Below are 21,618 nucleotides of genomic sequence, written 5' to 3' on the forward strand. Positions count from 1 at the left end.
CTGACATGATTTCTTATATGTAGCCATATTCCCAGCTGATGCTGTGAGTAGTCGTAACTAATCCATTATTTGCTTGAGACCATCATAATGTACAGGGTTTTTTGTGATCCTTTTACAAACTTTGGGGACAGTTTCCTTACACCAACACAAGGCAAAAAGTTCATATGAACATATGCCCAAAATTGCTTTATTTTCAAGTTATTAATGGAAGTTAACAATTAAGGTGACAGGAGCTCATTATATATCAACTACAAATGAATGTGTAAAATATTCTTCTCTTGTTTCTCAATAGGCATGCAAACATCGTACCATGAAATGTCACTCTGTTTCAAAATATCCCTGACAGTTTCAAATGGTTCAAAAATGGTTCAAATGGCTCTGAGCACTATGGTCAGGTCATGCTGAGGTCATTAGTCCCCTATAACTTAGAACTAGTTAAACCTAACTAACCTAAGGACATCACAAACATCCATGCCCAAGGCAGGATTCGAACCTGCGACTGTAGCGGTCTTGCGGTTTCAAATGGTTTTGCAGGCTTCACGACAGTTCTATGAAGAGTTTCTGCAACTGGGTGGTCTGCTGTATAGACCAGTTGTTTAAGGTATCCCCAGAGATAATAATCGAAATGTCTAAGTCTGTAGGTGCGTGTGGGCTATGAAACTGGTCCTCCTCCACTTATCCATTTGTGGTGGTAGATACCAGCGACTGCATCACACGCACTGAGAATGAAATGTGCTGAAGCTTCATCATTCATAAACCATATGTTTATTCTTATTTGGAGGGGCATATCTTCTAGTAGGTCTTGGAGCGTGTTGCGAATAAAGTTCCTGTAGACAGCACCTGCAACATGCGCTGAGAGAAAGTATGTCCCTGCCAGTCACCTACAATTCCAGCTCACACATTAATATTATACTGATGCTGATGTCCAACCTGTATTGTACCATTAGGATTGCAATTGTCCCATACAGTGAGGTGACAAAAGTCATGGTATAGCAATATGCACATATACGGATAGCAGTAGTATCGCATACACGAGTTATAAAAGGGCAGTGCATTGGCAGAGATGTCATTTGTACTAGTTGTTGTATGTGAAAAGGTTTACAATGTGATTATGGCCACGCTGTGGAAATTAAAAGACTTTAAATGTCGAATGGTAGTTCAAGTTAGACATATGGGACATTCCATTTCGGGAACTCAATATTCCAAGTACCCCAGTGTCAAGAGTGTGGAAAAAAGGCTAGATTTCAGGCATCAACTCTCACCACGGACAACACAGTGGCTGACGGCCTTCACTTAAAGACCAAGAGCGGCAAAATTTGTATAGAGTTGTCAGTGCTGACAGACAAGCAACACTGCGTGAAGTAACTGCAGAAATCGATGTGGGATGTACGACGAACGTGGCATGCAGTGCCTCTCCTGGGCTCGTGACCATATCGGTCAGACCGCGGACGACTGGAAAACCGTGGCATGGTCAGATACGTCCTGATTTCAGTTGGTAAGAGCTGATTATCGGGATTGAGTGGGTGCAGACCCCTGGAAAAGTGGACCCATGTTGTCAACAGGGCAGTGTACAAGCTGGCGGTGGCCACATGATGGTGTGGGCTGTGTTTACATGGAATGGACTGGGTCCTCTGGTCCAAATGAATCGATCACTGACTGGAAATCGTTGTGTTTTGCTACATGAAGATCATCTGCAGCAATTCATGGACTTCATGTTCTCAAACAACGGTGGAATTTGTGGATGATAATGCGCCATGTCACCGGGCCACAACTGTTCGTGATTGGTTTGAAGAACATTCAGGGTGTTTCACAATCCGAATTACAGAATTTTAGGGTTTTGTAGGGGAATTAGTAGATACAGCTTCAATGTCGTTGATGTCAAACACATGCTGCTCTCTTGCTAGTGGAGACGTAAGAAAACCACACATTTTTAGTAACAGGACCCAAAGTTTTAAAACTGAACTGAAAAGTATAATGCTTATATTCTGCTATATACCTGGCCATAGATGATGACTCACGGAAGAATGCATTAAATGTAAAGTTTGATCTGAATGGGAGACTAGATTCCATACAGGAAGTGGTCCTCATGAGATTGCTTTTGGAAGACTGCATGTCTTTAATGAATAGTTAAAGTACAGAAGATATTCTTTGGCCATCATAAGTATTCCTCTACTTCGCAAGCAGTAAGAAAATGAACCCAGTTTCACTGATCCAATACGTGAGACAAAACTAGAGTCTATAGCAAAAAGGAAATGATAAGACTGCCAAAACCAAATCCAACTACAGATAAGAGCATTTTGTCTGAACTAAATAAAGCCGAGTTTCACTGTCCGCCAAGTAGGAAGTTTCTCTGACATGAGTGTCTGTACCGCAGTTGATACTGACATCATTAATTGCGGGTACTCCCTCTGCAAAAATTAAACGAGTCCTAGAAAGAAGGGGCACACGGCACTCAGGAACAGGGCACAACAGCATTAGAGTTGCACCAGAGCTGCCTATGAAAGAAATGATTCTCAAGCCGTCACTCGATTTGACACTTCGATAAGGTGATGGGAAGCCTCTCTGTAACATTGCCAGTAGTTGATGGAAGTTAACGACTTTAACGTCCGGTCAGTGAGAATTTTCGGTCTTTTTATTCAGAACAAGCTGACAACCAAACCTTGATCCTATGAGAGGTGTCCATACTGGATTCGGACATGTGAAGTTGCAGTACTTTGATCAAAACCTTAAAGTTTTCAAGGCAACTTAATTAAATTTCGCACTGTTGTTAAGGTATGTTATATGGATACCCACATACGTTTTTCATGCTTATTGAAGTTGTAAGTTTTTAATTATAAACAAATGAATTTTTTTCAGCAAGGCGAGTACAAGTGTTCCTTTTTTGAAAAATCTGTCCGAACGAATTTAACGTATTTTTATACAAAGATTGACATACCATTGCTACAAATATCTGTGGACCAGAATAGTAATACCTTCTTTTGATACATTTTTTCTCCAAATTTCTGTGGAAAAAAAACAAATTTAGGGCTTTTCTCTTACATAAAGACCTTACTCTTACAGTAAATGAATTTTTTTTTCACAGAACGTTTCACAAGAGTATTGGCTAATTGCGTGCCAAATTTAAGTACTATAATGTCAGTAGTTGTAGGAAAAGATACATAAAGTTACCAAAATTTAAGTTAGGAAAAACCTGAATCGAAGATTTGACAGGGTTTGTTTTAGGTATTATCTTATCTGAGTGAACTAGTGCACACCATAAGCATGCTACTCCTCATACAAAGGCACTCTTTTCTTTGCTTGTCCTCTTATGTTAACCTGATTTTTAAACTGAGAAAGGCCGGCCACGGTGTCCGAGCGGTTCTAGGCGCTTCAGTCCGGAACCGCGCGATTGCTACGGTCGCAGGTTCGAATCCTGCCTCGGGCATGGATGTACGTGATGTCCTTAGGTTAGTTAGGTTTAAGTAGTTCTAAGTTCTAGGGGACTGATGACCTCAGATGTTAAGTCCCATAGAGCTCAGAGCCATTAAACTGAGAAACAATACTGTCAGCTGCATCAATTCTCCTTTATCGATTTCCTTCAATATCGTCAGTGTGAAAGCTCCTGGATCAACTCCTAGCCCCGTTAGAGTCCGTAGCCTGCCAAGATTAGAAGAGTTAAAAACTAAACAAGCATCGTACGCTGCAACTTCACCAGTAGTTGGGGAAACAAATTTTGTCTTGTGGAATGGTTTTCCTATCAGAGAATTGTAACTTTCACTAGAATTTTGAGTTTATCAAGAGCCCACATTTGGAGAAGTTCTGGATCTGCTAAACACCTAATGTTCCCCACATAGTGACTGCATGAAACTGGAAGGAAACACCGCACGAATAAATTATATGAGGAAAGACAGGAAAACAAGGGTTGTTGCCCTGTGCAAGCTTTTGTTAATTATTACTTTTATCACACTTAGGAGTGGGAATGAAACATAAAATTCAGGAATTGAAATTTCAATACCAGGTAGTTACTTAAAATAAAATAAAATTTCATTCATAATTTTGATCGCTTTCGCGTACGGAAGCAGTTGCACAATTTTCCTCGGTCAGTAACAGAGCTGAAATACAATAAAGTTTGTTCTGAAAAGTCGAAGAACATGGGACAGGTAAATTAGAGCCGCAACTCCTCTGGACAAGTGTATATAGGGATACTAGAGGGGACTTAGTAGATACAGTTCTTAATAAGGAACACTTTTCCAGAAATGTACCGCCTGTATGTAATATAATTTTTAAGGCCGGATCACTCTTGAGTCTCCCGTTTAACAGTTCGTGTGCAGCGGAGACAATAAGATCCGAGCTGAGTGCTCCACAGTAGTCCATCAAATGGAAGATGTTTCGAGTTGTCGTCGCCGGGTTCTCTCCTACGTAGACGGAGTACATCCTTTTCAAAGTCGAAAGTGTGGCGCGTTCGTAGAACACGACAATCAACCCTCCCAGCGAGACCTTGAGAGGTGGTGGTACAGATTGCTGTACACACCGGTACCTCTAATACCCAGTAGCACGTCCTCTTGCATTGATGCATGCCTGTATTCGTCGTGGCATACTATCCACAAGTTCATCAAGACACTGTTGGCCCAAATTGTCCCATTCCTCAATAACGATTCGGCGTAGAACCCTCAGAGTGGTTGGTGGGTCACGTCGTCCATAAATAGCCCTGTTCAATCTATCCCAGAAATGTTCGATAGGGTTCGTGCCTGGAGAACATGCTGGCCACTCTAGTCGAGCGATGTCGTTATCCTGAAGGAAGTCTTTCTCAAGATGTGCACGATGGGGGCGCGAATTGTCGTGCGTGAAGACGAATGCCTCACGAATATGCTGTCGATATGGTTGCACTATCGATCGGAGGATGGCCTTCACGTATCGTACAGCCGTTACGGCATCTTTCATGACCACCAGCGGCGTACGTCTGTCCCATATAACGCCAGCAGAGAATCTCCACCTTGCTGCACTCGCCGGACAGTGTGCCTAAAGCGTTCAGCCTGACCGGGTTGCCAACAAACACGTTTCCGATGATTGTCTGGTTGAAGGCATATGCGACACTCATCGGTGAAGACAAAGTGATGCTAATCCTGATCCGTCCATTCGGCATGTTGGGCCCATCTGTAACGCGCTGCATGGTGTCGTGGTTGCAAAGATGGACCTCGCCATGGACGTCGGGAGTGAAGTTGCTCATCATGCAGCCTATTACGCACAATTTGAGTCGTAACACAACGTCCTGTGGCTTCACGGAAAGCATTATTAAACGGTTGCGTTGCTGTCAGGGTTTCTCCGAGCCATAACCCGTAGGTAGCGGTCATCCACTGCAGTAGTAGCCCTTGGGCGGCCTGAGCGAGGCATGTCATCGACAGTTCCTCTCTGTATCTCCTCCATGTCCGAACAACGCTTTGGTTCACTCCCACCGGCCGGTGTGGCCGAGCAGTTCTAGACGCTTCAGTTTGGAACCGCGTGACCGCTACGGTCGCAGGTTCGAATCCTGCCTCGGGTATGGATGTGTGTGATGTCCTTAGGTTAGTTGGGTTTAAGTAGTTCTAATCTAGGGGACTGATAACCTCAGATTTTATATCCCATTGTGCTCAGAACCATTTGGTTTACTCCCAGACGCCTGGACACTTTCCTTGTCGAGAGCCCTTCCTGGCACAAAGGAACAATGCGGTCGCCATCGAACCGCGGTATTGACCGTCTAGACAAGGTTGAACTACAGACAACACGAGCCGTGTACCTCCTTCCTGGTGGAATGACTGGAACTGATCGGCTGTCGGAACCCCTCCGTCTAATAGGCGCTGTTCGTGCATGATTGCTTACATCTTTTGGTGGGTTTAGTGACATCTCTGAATAGTCTGTGTCTGTGATGCAGTATCCACAGTCAAAGTTTATCTTCTGGGGTTCTGGGAACTGGGGTGATGCAAAACTTTTTTTGATGTGTGTATGTGGTGTCATAGTTATTGACGATGATGTCTCCTTCTGAGTTTGTGTACGTACTATGAAAAGAGATATGTGTCAGTGATTTGATTTTCAAACTTATCTTACACCCATCGGTACATTTCTAGACATGAATTCTTTTCAGAACTTCATCTACTAAGATCCTCTGCAATCCCTAGAAAAATGTAATAGGAATTGTGACACACCGTGTATAAGCAAAAGTGTACGATATGAGCCAGATGTTTATTTGATCACATAGCACCCAACAGTTTCAACCTATACCCTTTGTTTCCCAATGTAGGTGATTGGACTACTTCTAGTAGCTGTGCAATTCATTCAGTAAAAGCAAAGCATAGATCCGCATTCTGGCCACAGACCGGCGGATCGGGATCAACCGACCGCCGTGTCATTCTCCGCCAATGACATTACTTGAATGTGGTAGAGGGAGGGGGGGGGGGGGGAGGTCATGAGGTCAACACACTTATCTCCCGATCGTAGGGTTTCTTGACCTTGGAGCATTGAAGCTGAGAGATGTACCTGTTGACGCTTCCTACTCCATTCGGTAGCACAGTCCATGCCCAAACTAACATAGGGAGTTCGAAACAGTACTTAGCATATGGTACAAGGTGTCCATTTGGGCATTGATGGTATTACAGAACGGAGTAGAAAGCGTGTAGTGTTTCAATTTTATTAACTGAAACACCGCCGTATTTCTCGCCTGAGCACCGCCAGGTAAGTAGAAGTTTTTATTTTGTAATAGTTATGTCGTATTTCTAATGTTGTACTAAAGCACTGTGTCTATTACATGTACAACACACATGTGACGATCTCCCGACATGGCCAACGTCCGGAAGACAAACAAAAAGACATTGTCATGGATTTCTGAAAGAGTAGTGTGTAAAAACGAAATGAATGTTTATTAAAATTGTAATGCTTCTGTATGAGAGCTCTAAGAGTGAACATTAAAGCTGTGTCAAGCTTATACGTTGTCGAGAACATTAGTTCTCATTGTGTGATTTATACGCTCAAGTAACTACTGCTCTGAATCTTAAAATTTATTCATGAAGGATTAGGAATTTATGTGCTGATTTTCTTATGCACTCGGCTCTTATGAATGAAATATAAGAAATAGTGAAGCTGATTAATGTATTATGACTGCTATAAATAAGTACCAACTACTTATAGCATTAACAGCTATTCAAGAAATAGCTTCGAACATTAGTGAAAAGTAAAATCTCTAGAAGTTATCGATATGGAAGACGACGTTTGTTTGTTTCTCAAATTCGAGGAATTTTTGACTGAACGTTTTAGAAGTTGCAAAGCTGGTGTCCATTCTCTTCGAACTGAGGGGAAAAAATGCTTCAAATGGCTCTAAGCACTATGGGACTTAACATCTGAGGTCAGCAGTCCCCTAGACTTAGAACTACTGAAACCTAACTAACCTAAGGACATAACACACATCCATGCCCGAGGCAGTAGCAGCAGCGCGGTTCCGGCCTGAAGCGCCTAGAACCGCTCGGCCACAGCGGCCGGCCGAACTTCGGGGAAAAGAGCTTACTATTGTATTGGAGCCGCGCGGAATTAGCCGAGCGGTCTCTGGCGCTGCAGTCATGGACCGTGCGGCTGGTCCCGGCGGAGGTTCGAGTCCTCCCTCGGGCATGGGTGTGTGTGTTTGTCCTTAGGATAATTTAGCTTAACTAGTGTGCAAGCTTAGGGACTGATGACCTTAGCAGTTATCTCCCGTAAGATTTCACACACACTTGAACATTTTTTATTGTATTTGAAGATTAAGAGGTGAATCCTGGTAAACACCAGAGAGATTAGAAACATAGAACACTATCATGAATGTGGTGTTGCTACGTGGCTACTCATGGTCAACCATCTAACTACTTTTAATTCAAGATTACTTATCCGTTCCCACTGAAGCAAGGAATTCGCAGTAACACCGCAAGCGACAAGATACTTCGTATTGATTCCACAGCTTCACTACGTTGTAGCAATTCATGCCTCTTAACATCATGCCTTATACTGTAGGTTTATACAACAGATCTGATTATGGGGTTCTCATGAAAGGCTTCAGAAAATGATACACAAAAAAAATTTAATGGCAATCAAGAAAAATGTATAATCATTCGTTATTTTGCTAGAAAACACGTCTGCTGAGTTCTGAACAACGGTTTATCTATGCCAATGTACGTTTAGAAGTCCCAGTTTCGTTATCAGTGCTTTAGTTCTTATGTAAAGTCCTTCATTGTCATTGCAACACGACAGAAATACGTATCGCGAATTTTGTTGGTTTCATTTGTTTACGATATAACAGCGAAGTGCCCCCCCCCCCCCCCACCCCTTACACACACACGTTGCTTATAATATCAACAAAGTTTCTGAAAATGACACTGCGTTATGCTGATATAACAAAGTAACACATGTGGTAGAAACTTCATAATTATTTGCCGATACGTGTTTCTGGGAGTATTAGCACCGCAGTGAAGCTCCTTATGTAACAACTGAAGCCCTGATTACGAAGCTTCGACTTCGAAATATATACTGTCAAGAATGTTGAAAAGGCAGGAGCAGGTTTTGATAAGTTTTCCATTCGTTTCATCGCCTTGGTTTTGCCTTTGGTTACCATGAAATTGCTGTTTACATCTGACCTAGCAGAATTCATCCACTTCAACACCGCGTTGATGTTAAATTTGTCGTTAATCTCATTCTTGCTTGTCTTTAGTATTTTCGTTTTTCTTTGGCTCACTCTAAATCCACGTTTTGTGCTCAGTAGATTGTTCATCTCATTCAACCGGTCTTGTTCACAGACGATAGCAAAGTCTTCAGTGAATCTCGTTCCACATTCTGCCTTTGCTTCATAGTGTTTTTATGGTGTAATTTGTGCAATCTGCAGTCAAAAGATCTGGTATAGATACAGGTGTCTGGTATTCTTTAGCAGCTGGTCACCGTCTTTTCGAATAAATTCGAGCTCACGCAGACGACTCTCTACCGATGATGCGGAAACGGACCACGGCTAACCCGAAAATTCCCCGCAGACAGACGGCGGGCGGCAGCCTCTTCCCTTCTTTTTTTTTTTGCCGAAGGTTATGGAGGCTCCATGGCCGAACGCAACTGACGCCAGCTCCGAAGCAGAGAAGACGCTTTTCGGTTTCCGCCATCTCCGCTTTAGGCCGTCCAGCGCCGCCGCTGTCGGTCCAGCCTCCCGCGAGAGGCGAAGCGTCCAGAAGCCGGTGACGTCAGCCGGCGGCATTCGAATCGCGCCAATCAGAGGTTCCGCTTGTATAAAGCTGGTGGGAGGCGGCCGCAGCCGGTCGCAAGGCGATGGCCATTGGGCGGCGCCGCAGTTGGCGGTTCGTCGCCTGTCCGCGCGTAGCAGTCTCCGGGCCCCGGGCCCCAGTCGGCGTTTGCGTCTCGTCTCGCCTCCGCACCGCACCGCTCTGTGCAGGTAAGACCCAGCTCCATTACATCACCCACCACTTAGCCTTTTTAGCGCGGTCTGCTCGAGCAGGGGGCAGTGAACTGCTGCGGCGTCGACGTCCGTCTTCTGTTACGTGTTGACCCACTACAACAGTGGTTACAGTAACTGGATCAACCCGTATATACTTCAGCATTAGCCACGTCTTCATTGCGAGAGACCTCGAGCAACGCGACATTATCAGATCTCTAGCACTTCTGATAATGTAAATTTGTCTGCTGCTACACCAGTGGACGCTAAGTAATTGCTCGATCGGTTAGGCTACGTAAGCATGGTGTCTTTATTCTGTTGCCACATAGTGGCAACGATCGCTTTTAACTGTGATTTCTCAAATTGGGTGCGGAATTAACAATTTTTGTCAGAATTTGATTGTGATGACATGACTTGCATCGTAGCCTGAGGCTTAGATTAGGTTGGAAGATGGCAATTTGATTGAGTGCTGGCGAAGTTATCGAATAAAGATGGTGATAAGAGGCTGATCTGTGTAGCAGACGGAGGTGTACCTTCTTTCCGTATTTAACGCACGTTTCATTATAAATAGAGCTGCGTGGTACAGTGAAATCTTTCATTACGTAAGATAAATCTCACTAATATTTCGACGCATATTATGTTCATATATCGTAGGTCACTAATGGAAATGTACTATGTAATTCTGAGTTTACAGAATAAATCTGACCTATGATGACTGAGGACTAGGCCTGTGTGTTTGACTGTCCAGACAATTCGCATGAAGTTATCTGCTCGTTCCAAAAACTAGGTGGCTTTATTTTTCGTTCGTAGAGAAGGGTTAGAGATATGTTCGCTTACGCATTCACTTAACTTCATATTCCGTGGCTATCTGGAGATAGTACCTTAAAGTACCGCGCCGCAACTATGAGGATCATAAAATGGGTTATTTGTCACTTGCTATTTCATCAGGAGATGCTCAGGGGAAAAGACTAACCTCCATACCAATGATAGGTCTTTATTTTTCGCAGACTCAGCTTAAAACCGATAGAAATACTTAAATGTTAACAGCGGTTTACTATGTGTGGTGACATTTCAACAGAACGGCTACGTAGCGTACCCTGAGGGCTAGATGAGGTTCTGAGTTGGAGAAGCGAGCAAATGTGAAGACAAAGTAAAGGTCGCTGTAATAAGTTCATCTGTAACGTCACTGAACTGCACAAGACACATCTTCGGTGTGTATTTTGCAGCATGTTATGGACACGTACAGTACTTAAACTATGAAAAATGCGCAATCTTTATGAAGTCTTACTGTGGAGTTGGAATGAACCATGAGTTTCCGATACAATATTTTTTTTTTCCTTTATAATTTCGGTTTATTTCCGCGACATTGGTTATGTTTTTGGGGGAGTAGTAGCATTTTTTACGAACTTACTGTTCACGGAATGAAGCTGCTTTAGATAATATTTGAAGAGCGTTGTCTGGGTCAATTCTGAGAATAGTAATAAATACCGTTGCGTATGTAACTCGTGAGTGGTGACAAGTTAGTGAGGAACATGTGCTGTTGGACTTCGTTCTCGAGCCGCTGCGTTTGACGGGTTACAGGACCAATTGGAAACAGTTTTCGTGGTCTTGATGCCACGTAGAGCAGTAGTCGACCTTTCCGCTGGCTATGATTTCCATGTAGGGCAATAGTAGGAATGTATCAGAAGGTAAAAGAAAAATGTCAAGCTCTGTGTTGGACATTAAGACCCACAACGGTGTGCTGATACTTTCGTGACCTTTCAATAATGTTTGACGTGTAGTCCTGGCGTAAGGTTCGAGGATGATTTCTGACAGCGTAATACGGGCCCTAGGAACAGGCAGGAAAGTGTAAAGAGTGTGGGAGTGCAGCGCCGCCATGTTTAAGAACCACCCGCGCGCCACCGGGCTTGCGTCTATCACTCCGGAATAAAATCGTTCCGGATGTACGAAATGACCCTCTACTGGAAGAAGCAATATGAGCGTTCCAGAATGAGTTTTCAGTCTGCTTTAGTATATGCTGATTTGAAACTTCATGGCAGGTTAAAGCTGTCGGACGGGGACTTGAACCTGGGGCAAGTGCGCTATGGCATGAATTTCAATCACGGCACTCCTGTACTTCCGCCGGTACCTCATTTCATAGTATCGAAACTTTAGTAAAGTTCTCTTGCATAAAGTTAGGAACTCCATCCTAGAAGAAAAGATGTTGTGGAGAGGTGGCGTAACTACAGCCTGAGGGATTGTTCCCAGAATGAATTTTCACTCTACAGAGGAGTGTGCTCTAATTTGAACAAAAGTATGTTTCAATTTGACGGGAAATTTCAATATTCTCGCTGCCGCTTTAGCTTTCCCAACGCACTGAAACGGAGGACGTTAGGGTTACTCATTGCACAACGTTGCTGAAAATTTTGCAATTTGAAAGATGGCCCATAATTAACATAAACCAAGCACACTTCTCAGTGTGGTTAGTGGGACCTAGCCACAGGTTAAACAGCTTGACTATTAGTTCTTTTCTGTTCTGTTACAAAAGATGTCACCTCTTGAGGGAACCATTCGTGCTTCAGTTCTGGGATCTGGAAGGAGCCTACCGTTTTTCATTCTATATCAAGTTGCCGCCTTTCGCTATTCGATGTATAGGAAGCAGGCGAAGCATTAAGCTCCATGATCGACCCAGAGTTTGAACGCAACTCCTCAGGAATACGAGGGTATGGGTTTGCGTTAGCCATCTCGCCGACTCGATTTTTTGAAATGTTTAACTGTTGCGGACAAAAATGTAAATATCGTTCCTAGTAGCAGGCAGTTGCTTAAATCAAAGGTATGATCAGGTACGGCGGTGCTTCCATAATCTTCCCAGTAAAGATAGAATGATGCACGGAAATTAATGCGGTCGGCTGCAATTCCACTTTTAACTCATCGCTAGACGAATTATTCTTACGAAGTCTAATAACGTGTAGAGGGCGTCAGAAGACTTGGAAAGGAATTCGTATTTCTCGAGTAAACGAGCATGAGCTATATTAAGCATCTAAAACTACGCGTTTCTCGCCCGCTTACATGATCACTTTTACCCGTCAGAGTATACAGTACAAAAAAACTATTTTACGTGCTTGTTCCCATAGCGCCGAAAATATACGTTCAAGAAACGTTGTGTTCTATATGTCTGTAACGGGCGGCAGTTTATGTAATCTTCTTGTCGATCTTGGAGTAATACTGACTACAGCACAAGGTAAGGTTTTTCTGTTGTGTTCAAGTCACTCGCGAACTGCAGAAAGCCATCAGAAACCCATTTATCTAGGCATCCTTTATTCTCTGGTATGGAAATCTGAATTTGTAGAGATCTGAAACGGTGTTGCATTTATCGGGGACCACTCCTACCAGTACGCATATTAAGTACTCATACTCTGTTCATAGCTCAGTTGACGTTATTTAGATTTGACATACAAAGTTGGTTTTCGGGAAGAAATTGCAATGAAACGATAAGCAGAGGAACGCCTGTTCAGTGTCTGTTAAAAAGACTGATCACTTGTATGCGTTGCGTGGCTTCATAGAATGTAGTCACTTTCAACTGTTTTATTGCGTTTACTTCTTTTAGTTGAACAAAAGTTTCGTTGCCTGTGTACACTAAATTTGAGTAACTTAGTCCTTCCCATTGTTTAAAGATATGAAATATTTTACTCCTTCCATGTAGTAACTTAGATGTAATTATATTCGTTGAAATGGTCATTTGTTCTTGACATTAATCACGCCAGCAGTAACATGAATAAAACATCACGTACTGCAAAAACTTTTATCGATTATGAACGTGGAACGCTGTGACTGATGGAAAAAGGTTTTCAGAAATCATTCCAACCACTCACGTTCTGGGATGGTGGAAACTTTTTTCCATGATCGGTCTCAAGTCGCCTAGAGACTCATCAGATGGTAGCCTATAGTTTTTAGATTTGTATTGTGGGGATCGATGAACGGCTCTGGCAAGATAGATACAAGAAAGCACCGAATGTGGCTAAGTATCTGGAATTATTCACATCATATCGACTTGGTTACGCCTGAACGGAACAATAAATTCTGCCGGCACAAAAGGCGACTGGTTGCAGTGATATCTGATAACCTTCATGTACTTTCGTTATATGTTGTCTTGGAAGGCAGCTGTATTTTTAGTTAGAACAAAAACAGGACGGTGATTTTTTGTTAACCGAAGAAAATTAACAAACTGCGCTAAGAATCTTAAGTTACACTGCTGCCTGTACATTAATACTTTTATCAACGTTTAGACGAAAGTGTCGCATTGTGTAACGTGTGTGGAGTAAGTTTAGAGGTGATTCAGTAAACCCAGATCGTGCGTCATTCTGGAGCGCGCTACATGTGTGTTTGACATGGTATACGTGGCAGTCTGGAATCCAGTGTAGGTGCAGCGCTGTGGAAGTCGTTCCTTCTCGGACAGCGCACTGATAAAGGGTGCAGTTACTCTTCAGTCTTAACAGGTACTGAGACACTTGTAACGACCCGCTAATGTCGGTCCATTTCCCACATGAAATGTGCAGAGCTCGCTGACCGGATGGCAACACAAAGCGAGTCTACGGTGACGGAAGTTCATTGGTAGTCCTGACGGAGTCATGTGAACAGCCATTTCAAGTTTCAACGGAATCGCTGGCAGAACTCTCCGGTCAGTTCACGCAGGTCGTCAATACGTGTTATACTGGCGGGCGTCCAGATCACGCCTGGGAAACGTGTCCAGTATGTGAAAAGTCTAGTTATGACTCAATGTCACTACCGATATGTTGAATCCCGATTACTTCCGGCGGCTGTACGGAATTTACCCCCAAGACAGCATTTCTTGCAGTGAGATACTAAAACGCAAGGAATAGTACCTTTCGGGTAGTTTTTACTGATAATATGCCGTCCTCTATAAATATTATGTTCAATGCTCTTCGGAGCTAGTATTAAGAGGACTACTTATTTTTGAGCGTAACTTCTGGCCCATGTTACCACCTAGCAGTGAATAAACGTCACTTATTTTACGAGAACAGCGTCTCTGATCAGATTAACGAACAAATGTATCATTAATGGTTACTTTCATCTGGCCTCAGTTTTCTTATTTTAACGAAACTTCCTGGCAGATTAAAACTGTGTGCCCGACCGAGACTCGAACTCGGGACCTTTGCCTTTCGCGGGCAAGTGCTCTACCATCTGAGCTACTGAAGCACGACTCACGCCCGGTACTCACAGCTTTACTTTCATATCAGCGCACACTCAGCTGCAGAGTGAAAATCTCATTCTTTCTTATTTTACTTTGGTAGGTCTTCCATACTGCAGTAGCACTTGAAGTGACAGTTTTAACAGTACTACACAATTTGTCGCTCAGATGGTTTAAAGTAATAAATGGATTACTGTCTTTTGCAGAAAGTAAACGCTCGTAAGAAGTCTTTCAACCCTTTTTCCTTAAATCGTAAGTTTTGTTGCGTAGTATAGGTACATACGTCGGGGAAATTGACGTGTAAGAGCAAATATAGGCAAAATGCAGGTAGCTGCCAACTGATTTCTTCGTTAATCTCGTCACTCTTTCCAGGTAAAACTTACCATTCGTTTTCGTTTACACATAAGTGGTAATGCAATAGATGTAACGTCCACGTTCTACCATGTGCAGTCATTCAGTATTTCACTCAAGTTCATTTTCAGGCTTCATTTTTAATTTTGTACATGTCCTCTGATTACTTACGGGTGGGTTTTGAGTGAGGGATAGTTCTGGTTCAGTAATTGTTTCGTATCCAGACAATTCTTGTGCCTTTTTACCTTGTTCGGTCATGTCAGCGTTGTTAATATATTTGTCTTTACCAAATGATGTATATTTGAATGTAGTCGACCCTTTTGTATATAGTTGTGCTACCCTCCTTTCGTTCTTGATCTACGTTGATGCTTGCTCTCCTCCACTGAGACTGGAAAGATTAATTCGGTACGTTCGTGTACGAATACGTGTGCAATTTGAGTTGTCGACTTTAAGATTACGGAAAAATTCTGGCTGGTCCATCAGGTTAGCGTGCATGCTCCAGATAGCATGGCGTCTAGAATGCACTAACAATTTCCGTGGCTCTTACGCTGCGTGCTGATGCTGACACTGTTGGTGTTGGTCGTAGCCAAATTGGTGATAGTATGCAGCAGCCAATGAGAATCTCTAAATCTACTTTTGTCGGTGGAAGATACGAATTACATTTGTTTTCGATATGAATATGAAAAACTGTGCTAGACCTGCAGTGTAGCTCGAGGTGGTGTTTAGAATGGGATGTGATAACTTGATTCAGTTTGGCGAAGCTAACGGATTGTAGCACAAAAATGTTGCCGTAATAGATGGATATCTAGCGCTGCCAGAGATATTCGTCCGTCATTTCATAATCCACAATGTCTTATTTCCGATTTTGTTGAAAATTCAGGCGATGTGGCTAAATTCTAACCTAACAGGCAGTAACCCCCCACCCGAAACATGGTGTATAAAACGCTTCAGAGGCTGATTGCTTTTGTGTTCAGTTAAGTTCTCTCATTATCAAATACTGGATGATTAGACCTACAATCAGTAATTTTCACGCAGTCCTGTTTTAAAGCTTTAACATCAGAATACGTCTTAATGATTAGATTAGGTGTGGTGTGCGTACTGTAAGACTTTCAGTAGACACACCATCAGATTTGACTTGTCGCTCTAACGAAGTGGGCGAGTGTCAGCAATATGTTATGTGGTCTTATCGTGGCGTGTTTATCTTCTGCCGTTAGGTCAGACGATAGAAATGCCACTTGCACGCTTAGACTAGCAGACTGACAGTGACCAACTTTAAACAGAACTTGATTAATTTTCAAAGACATTTATTAAAATAATAAGCATAAAAATAACTTAACTTGGTGCTGGATGCTATTTACAATTGACAATCTGAAGTTCCTTTGGTATTGGTACGTTAATCTTATTCTCACATATCTCTGATACTTGACAGTGTCTACACATTTCTCTTCATGGCTATGTGCAGGAATATGATAATCTTATTAGGCGCCGACTGAAACTTGACTATAGACTGACTAATCGGAGGTCTGTACACTCGTTATACCTCGCGTGTTCATGTATCACTGCGCGAGTGTGATCCACGAGGAGAAAAGGTTCTACGTTAGCAGCAATCTCATTGGCTGCGTTACATATTAATACGCGGATCGGCGGAAGCAGAATTTGGTCCGTCTCTAAGACAGCGCCATCTCGTAGTGCGGAGACGGACGAGCGCTGCGCCTGAGCTGTTGTGCTTAGCGGGGCGCGCTCTAGTGGGAAAGTTGTGTACGCGCTGACTACGCGGAACTATGTACACAACATTAGGATATAATTTTAAATTCGGTAATTATGAAATATTGAAAATATAACTTCAAAATTTTGTACTTAGCTGGGGGATGAAATATTCCTGTAGAAATATAATTATTTTGCTCTTGAAAGTCGTTACGTGGGCAACCTGCAATTTGGGTCGTGCATCGGTTAGCCGTTCAGCAATATAGATGCCAACTAACTTCACTTACCAGTCAGTTAACAACGATCATTGTGATTGGCTGCCGACAACCTGCTGAATGTGCGTCGTATTCAGTTCCCATCGTTCATCACTCGAACTGTCAAAAGTACCGGCAAGCAACGCAACTGCCACCTACACAAAGTGCACTTTCGGCTCGAGGTGCATGCCGAGGAGGCGGTGTGTGGGGTGGACTCAGGTGCCCGCCGTAGATTAGCCACTAGTTGCGTCTAGCTGTCCCCGCCATTGAATGCTAATTCCAGACTCAGACGCTTTGCGTAACGCAGCGAGACAGGGCGTCTTCCCCGCCGAAGGCGCAGACGCCGCCGCCGCCGTCGAAAGCGGGAGAAAGCTCATGAATAGCCGCCGAGCTTTATGTAAGGCGAGCCGAGAAAACTCGACCGACCCGGCTCTGCTGCTGGCGGTCGTACTGCCGCTTCGTTTCTCTCCGTTAATATCTGCCGCTGCCGGCTCCTCTAGTCCGAGGTGGTCAACATGTGACAGCTAGCTGACTAGACGGCTCCCGCCACAGCGCACCAATGGTGGCAAAGCTTCGCCGGCTCCTACTGTGTCGCCCCTTCTGCTGCGCCAACTATTACGCCTACTATATCTGTCTATAGCTACATTTGCATCCACTATGCTCTGCAAAGCACTGCGGAGTGAATGGAAGAATGTACTTTTACTTTACCAATTGCTAGAGCTTCTTTCCATTCCATTCACGAATAGAGCGCGCGAAAGATAAGTGTTTAGCATCCTATGTGCGACTTATAAATGTCCTTACAATCTCTTCGGGGCTGTACGTAAGAGTTGCGGTATATTCCTAGGGTCGCCATTTAAAGCCGGTTCGTAAATCTTGGCAAGGATTTTCTCTAGGTGGTTTTCATCTATCATCAAACGTCTGCCATTTCGGTTCATTCAGAATATCTCCGACGTCCACAGATCAAACAAAACTGTGATCGTTCTTGCTTACTCTTTTGTGTACGTTGAGTCTCTTCTTAATCCTTTCGGTAAGCATCCCACACACACAGAGCAGTATTCTAGGATGAATCGCACGAGTGATTGCTTAAAAATCTTCAGTGCGCTGATTAAACTGTCCTAGAACTCTACCACTGAACCGATGTCTGCTTCCTGCTTTACCTACCTATGTGATTGTTACATTTCATCCTGCTTCCTGCTATACCTATGTGACTGTTCCATTTCGTATCCCTACAAAATAACGCACATGTATCCCAGACGTGACTGGTTGGTACTGTAGTCACTGGATACGTTTGCTTTTTCTGTGTAGACTTCAGTTTTACATTTTTGAACATTCAAAGGAAGTAGCAGAGCTTAACCATTTTCACATCTTACCAAAATTCCACTGAACACTTGTGCAGCTTTTTCAGACTACTTCATTATACATAACTGTCATCTGCGAAAGTTTGAGCTTATTATCTGAAAGCTCATTAACATACAAGAAGTAGCCATTTCCGGACGCGAAATACCCTATTTAAAAAGTATTTTAAGTGTATTTGGGGAGATAGATACTTTGGACTTCATAGTTGTCACAAGTACTGAAAATACTCTCAAAAAGAAAAATTGTCCGAAGCTTCCACATAGCGAATGTAGTGCGATACGTGACTTGGGAAAGAGCCGTTGCCAATCAAGGTATTTTGGTAATAGATGAGAAAAAATACGTGTTTAACAGTTCCCAGATCAGAACGTCAAAGTAAGAGCTTTGCAGCAAGTTACAGTTAAGACACTTCTGAAAGAAATCAGTTTTTGAAGTGCCCATTTCTGTTCTATTAAGCTAGCACCACTGCAGGTTGCACGATTATCATTTTTGTGGTTAATAGTGAACCGCTTGACTGAGGACAGGGTGTCGTCAGAGTGAAAATATTACAACTGTGGCGAACTTCGTGTAGGCTATTCGCAGACGACGTGAAAAGTTTGGTCGACGTGACGCACCGAAGAGGTAGAATATGATGACTGACTGCTAAGTTTGAGAAATCCGGTTCGGTTCTAGGAATAAAACCCCCGACGTGTCCTCGTGTAAGTCGTTCTGCCGGAAACATCCTCATCGTGAGTGATAATGTTGGTGTTACTCCGGTGAAATCTGTTCGTAGACTTTATATATTCCCAGAACCAAGGTAAGACTAAAGGTTTAAAATTCAATCTTCAGCTGGTCGTTAGATTTCACCTATCGCTTCTTCCACCCCTCTCGACGATTTATATATGTGAAAAAAAAAAAAAAATTGTATCGTGGTTCTGAGCCCACGTTGAACTGTTCGTCACTCCATACCTGGCTGGGTAAATGTTTCCTGGTCGGAGGAAGGTAATCCCATTTAACCCGCAAACGGGCAATGCCTAGGAAAGCACTGCTGTTCAAACCAGCCTAGGTCCTGATTTGATTCACAGAGAGTTGCCTAATCTGGATTCTCGGTCAACCAAAACAGAACCACTGTGGCATGTATTTGGTAAAAGAATTGCTATAACGTGCGTTTAAGGCTGTACGCACTCTGTGATTGAGTAACCTGAAGTTGAGCATCTGACACCGGTTCAACTTATTACTAGGTAAATAACTTTTTGTACATTTCTCGTTATGGAACTACACGTACTAGGTGCAGAAACTTGTACTGTCATCAGTTTCAATGTGAAGGTACGATAGTTGTACCCAATAACCATAATGGTAGATGTGCAGGGATGTTACTGTCATATTGGACGAATTGTGTGCGGTACTAGATTGTGGCTTGTCGGACTACGCGGTCTGAAACAGTCCGGACAGCAAAATAAGTAGCAATTGTGTTCTAAACGTCAAAATATCTTTCCATGCTACAGAGCGCCGGTTAAACAAAACAGTTTACGTGCCTTAAATATGATTTATGTACGAAACCAGCCAGGCAACAAAATACTTTTCTTGCATCAGGACCTTACAAAATAAGGTACCTACATGGCAGCGACTTCTTGCTCTAGCTCGTCCAGCCACACGTAACATAGTTACTGAAGGACGATGCAGGTTTTTCATAAACAGCTTGTCAAATATAGTTCACACTACACATTTTGATGCAACATACTGCGGGCATAGTACCCTCCCCAGGCGTTCGGGAAGAATGGGTATTGTATCGCCGTAGCAGAGGGAAGATTTGCTTTCATCGCGTTCTTTTGTGTTCTACTTATTAGTGAAAATGACTAAAATTTCGATCAAATTAGTGTAATAAGTATCCAACAATCGTAAATTCGATGACTCGTGTAATAGATGATAAGCTTACCCCAGTTTCCAAATAAGACAAAGTGAGGGCAGAAGTACTGAGAGATTAGAGCGAAACGGTGAAGAAATTCTTTTTGCGTAAGCGGTAGAATCAGTTTCAGCCTTTCCTCTAAGTCAGACTGCTTTGATGCGGCGAACCACGACTTCCCGAAGTTCTTGAATATTTGAGTATATTCCAATCTTTTCCTGTTTTTTACCATCTGTAGGCACCTCTAAAATCATGGAAGTTACTCTGTTGCCTTAACACATTTTTAGTATCCTCTTCCTTCCTATCAGTGTTTTGCACACATTCCTCTCCTCACTGGTTCTGTGGAGGACATTTATAATTTTCAATATGCTTCCTTAACACCGTGTCTCAAATGCAGAAATTTTATTCTTTTCTCGTTTCCCACCATCCATAATTCACTTCTATACATGCAATCAGACTTTCATCCACCATTAAGAGTAGATAACTTGGGCCCAAATAATATTCTTACTCATTTTTCGCAGTAAATTTCGTTTCGGCAAATAATTTGACTCAGTAGGCTTTCTGCTTCGGGACAAAGTGTCAACATTCTTTCGGGATGTAGGTCTGGAAACAAAACTCGTATTTTGATTAATAAAACTCACCTTCATTTCGTCTTTTTTTCTTGGTCCAGTTCGTTGCTATGCAACATTGAACAACAATTTTGTCGTTTTTTTGCATATGTCACCCTACAGACTTGCACGCAGTGGCAGATTAAAGCTGCTCTAAAACAGATTACGACTAAAGGGGAGCAAGAAGTCGAATGTCTGATTTACTTAGATTGCGTTCTTGAGTTAAGGGGAGGTTTACTATCTTTGGCCCGAAAAAAGCATGTTCTTCGAATTTTTTCTCGGTATGTTATAGATAGCAATGTCAAATTTGGTCAATGTTTATTTCCTGCACAAACTCCAAATTTTTCGAACTGAAATGTCGAAGAACAAAGGCGGAATTGCCGTTCGGAACGAAACGAAATTTTAAAGTAGACGTTCACGCGCGGTATGTCACAGATCAGCTGGCAGGTCTGAAATCAAAATTGAGTTTACGTTAGCAAAGTATGATTCTTTAGGAGTTGTACCTCGCTTAAGTTATTTGGACCATAGAAAAATAAATGGCGGCCATTTGAAAAATAGGGTTTTTCACGATTTTTCGACTTCGTCGGCTAAGTAAAAATATTTATAATTGATGGATCGGAGTAAGTGGTACAACTCCTAGACAACTTAGTTTTCTTCGTCGGAAACAAAGAATCATGCCAACCGGTTCAGTAGTCATTTCGAGAAAAACGTTTGAAGTTTTGACTACATATAAATGCAATATTACGCAACTTAGTCCAATCTGCTATTCCGGGTCCATAAACTAGTCCCTCTTCCTCATAGAGGGCGTTCTGCTCGATCTGGGCCATCCTGCGCTGCTCCAGAGCCGCTCGTACGACTGGCGACAAGCTGTTTTC

The 21,618-nt window shown here is 42.9% G+C and overlaps 1 long non-coding RNA gene across 1 annotated transcript in view; it reads left to right on the forward strand.

The window, feature by feature from the left end:
• The first annotated feature begins 9,349 nt into the window (after nucleotides 1-9,349).
• Nucleotides 9,350-21,618, forward strand: part of LOC126484093 (uncharacterized) — a 93,796-nt gene continuing 81,527 nt past the window's right edge. The window contains exon 1 of the long non-coding RNA XR_007587806.1: nucleotides 9,350-9,403. This is a non-coding gene — a long non-coding RNA (uncharacterized LOC126484093). The remainder of the gene's footprint in view (nucleotides 9,404-21,618) is intronic.

Source organism: Schistocerca serialis, chromosome 6, assembly GCF_023864345.2.
Source record: "Schistocerca serialis cubense isolate TAMUIC-IGC-003099 chromosome 6, iqSchSeri2.2, whole genome shotgun sequence".
NCBI classification, from domain to species: domain Eukaryota; kingdom Metazoa; phylum Arthropoda; class Insecta; order Orthoptera; family Acrididae; genus Schistocerca; species Schistocerca serialis.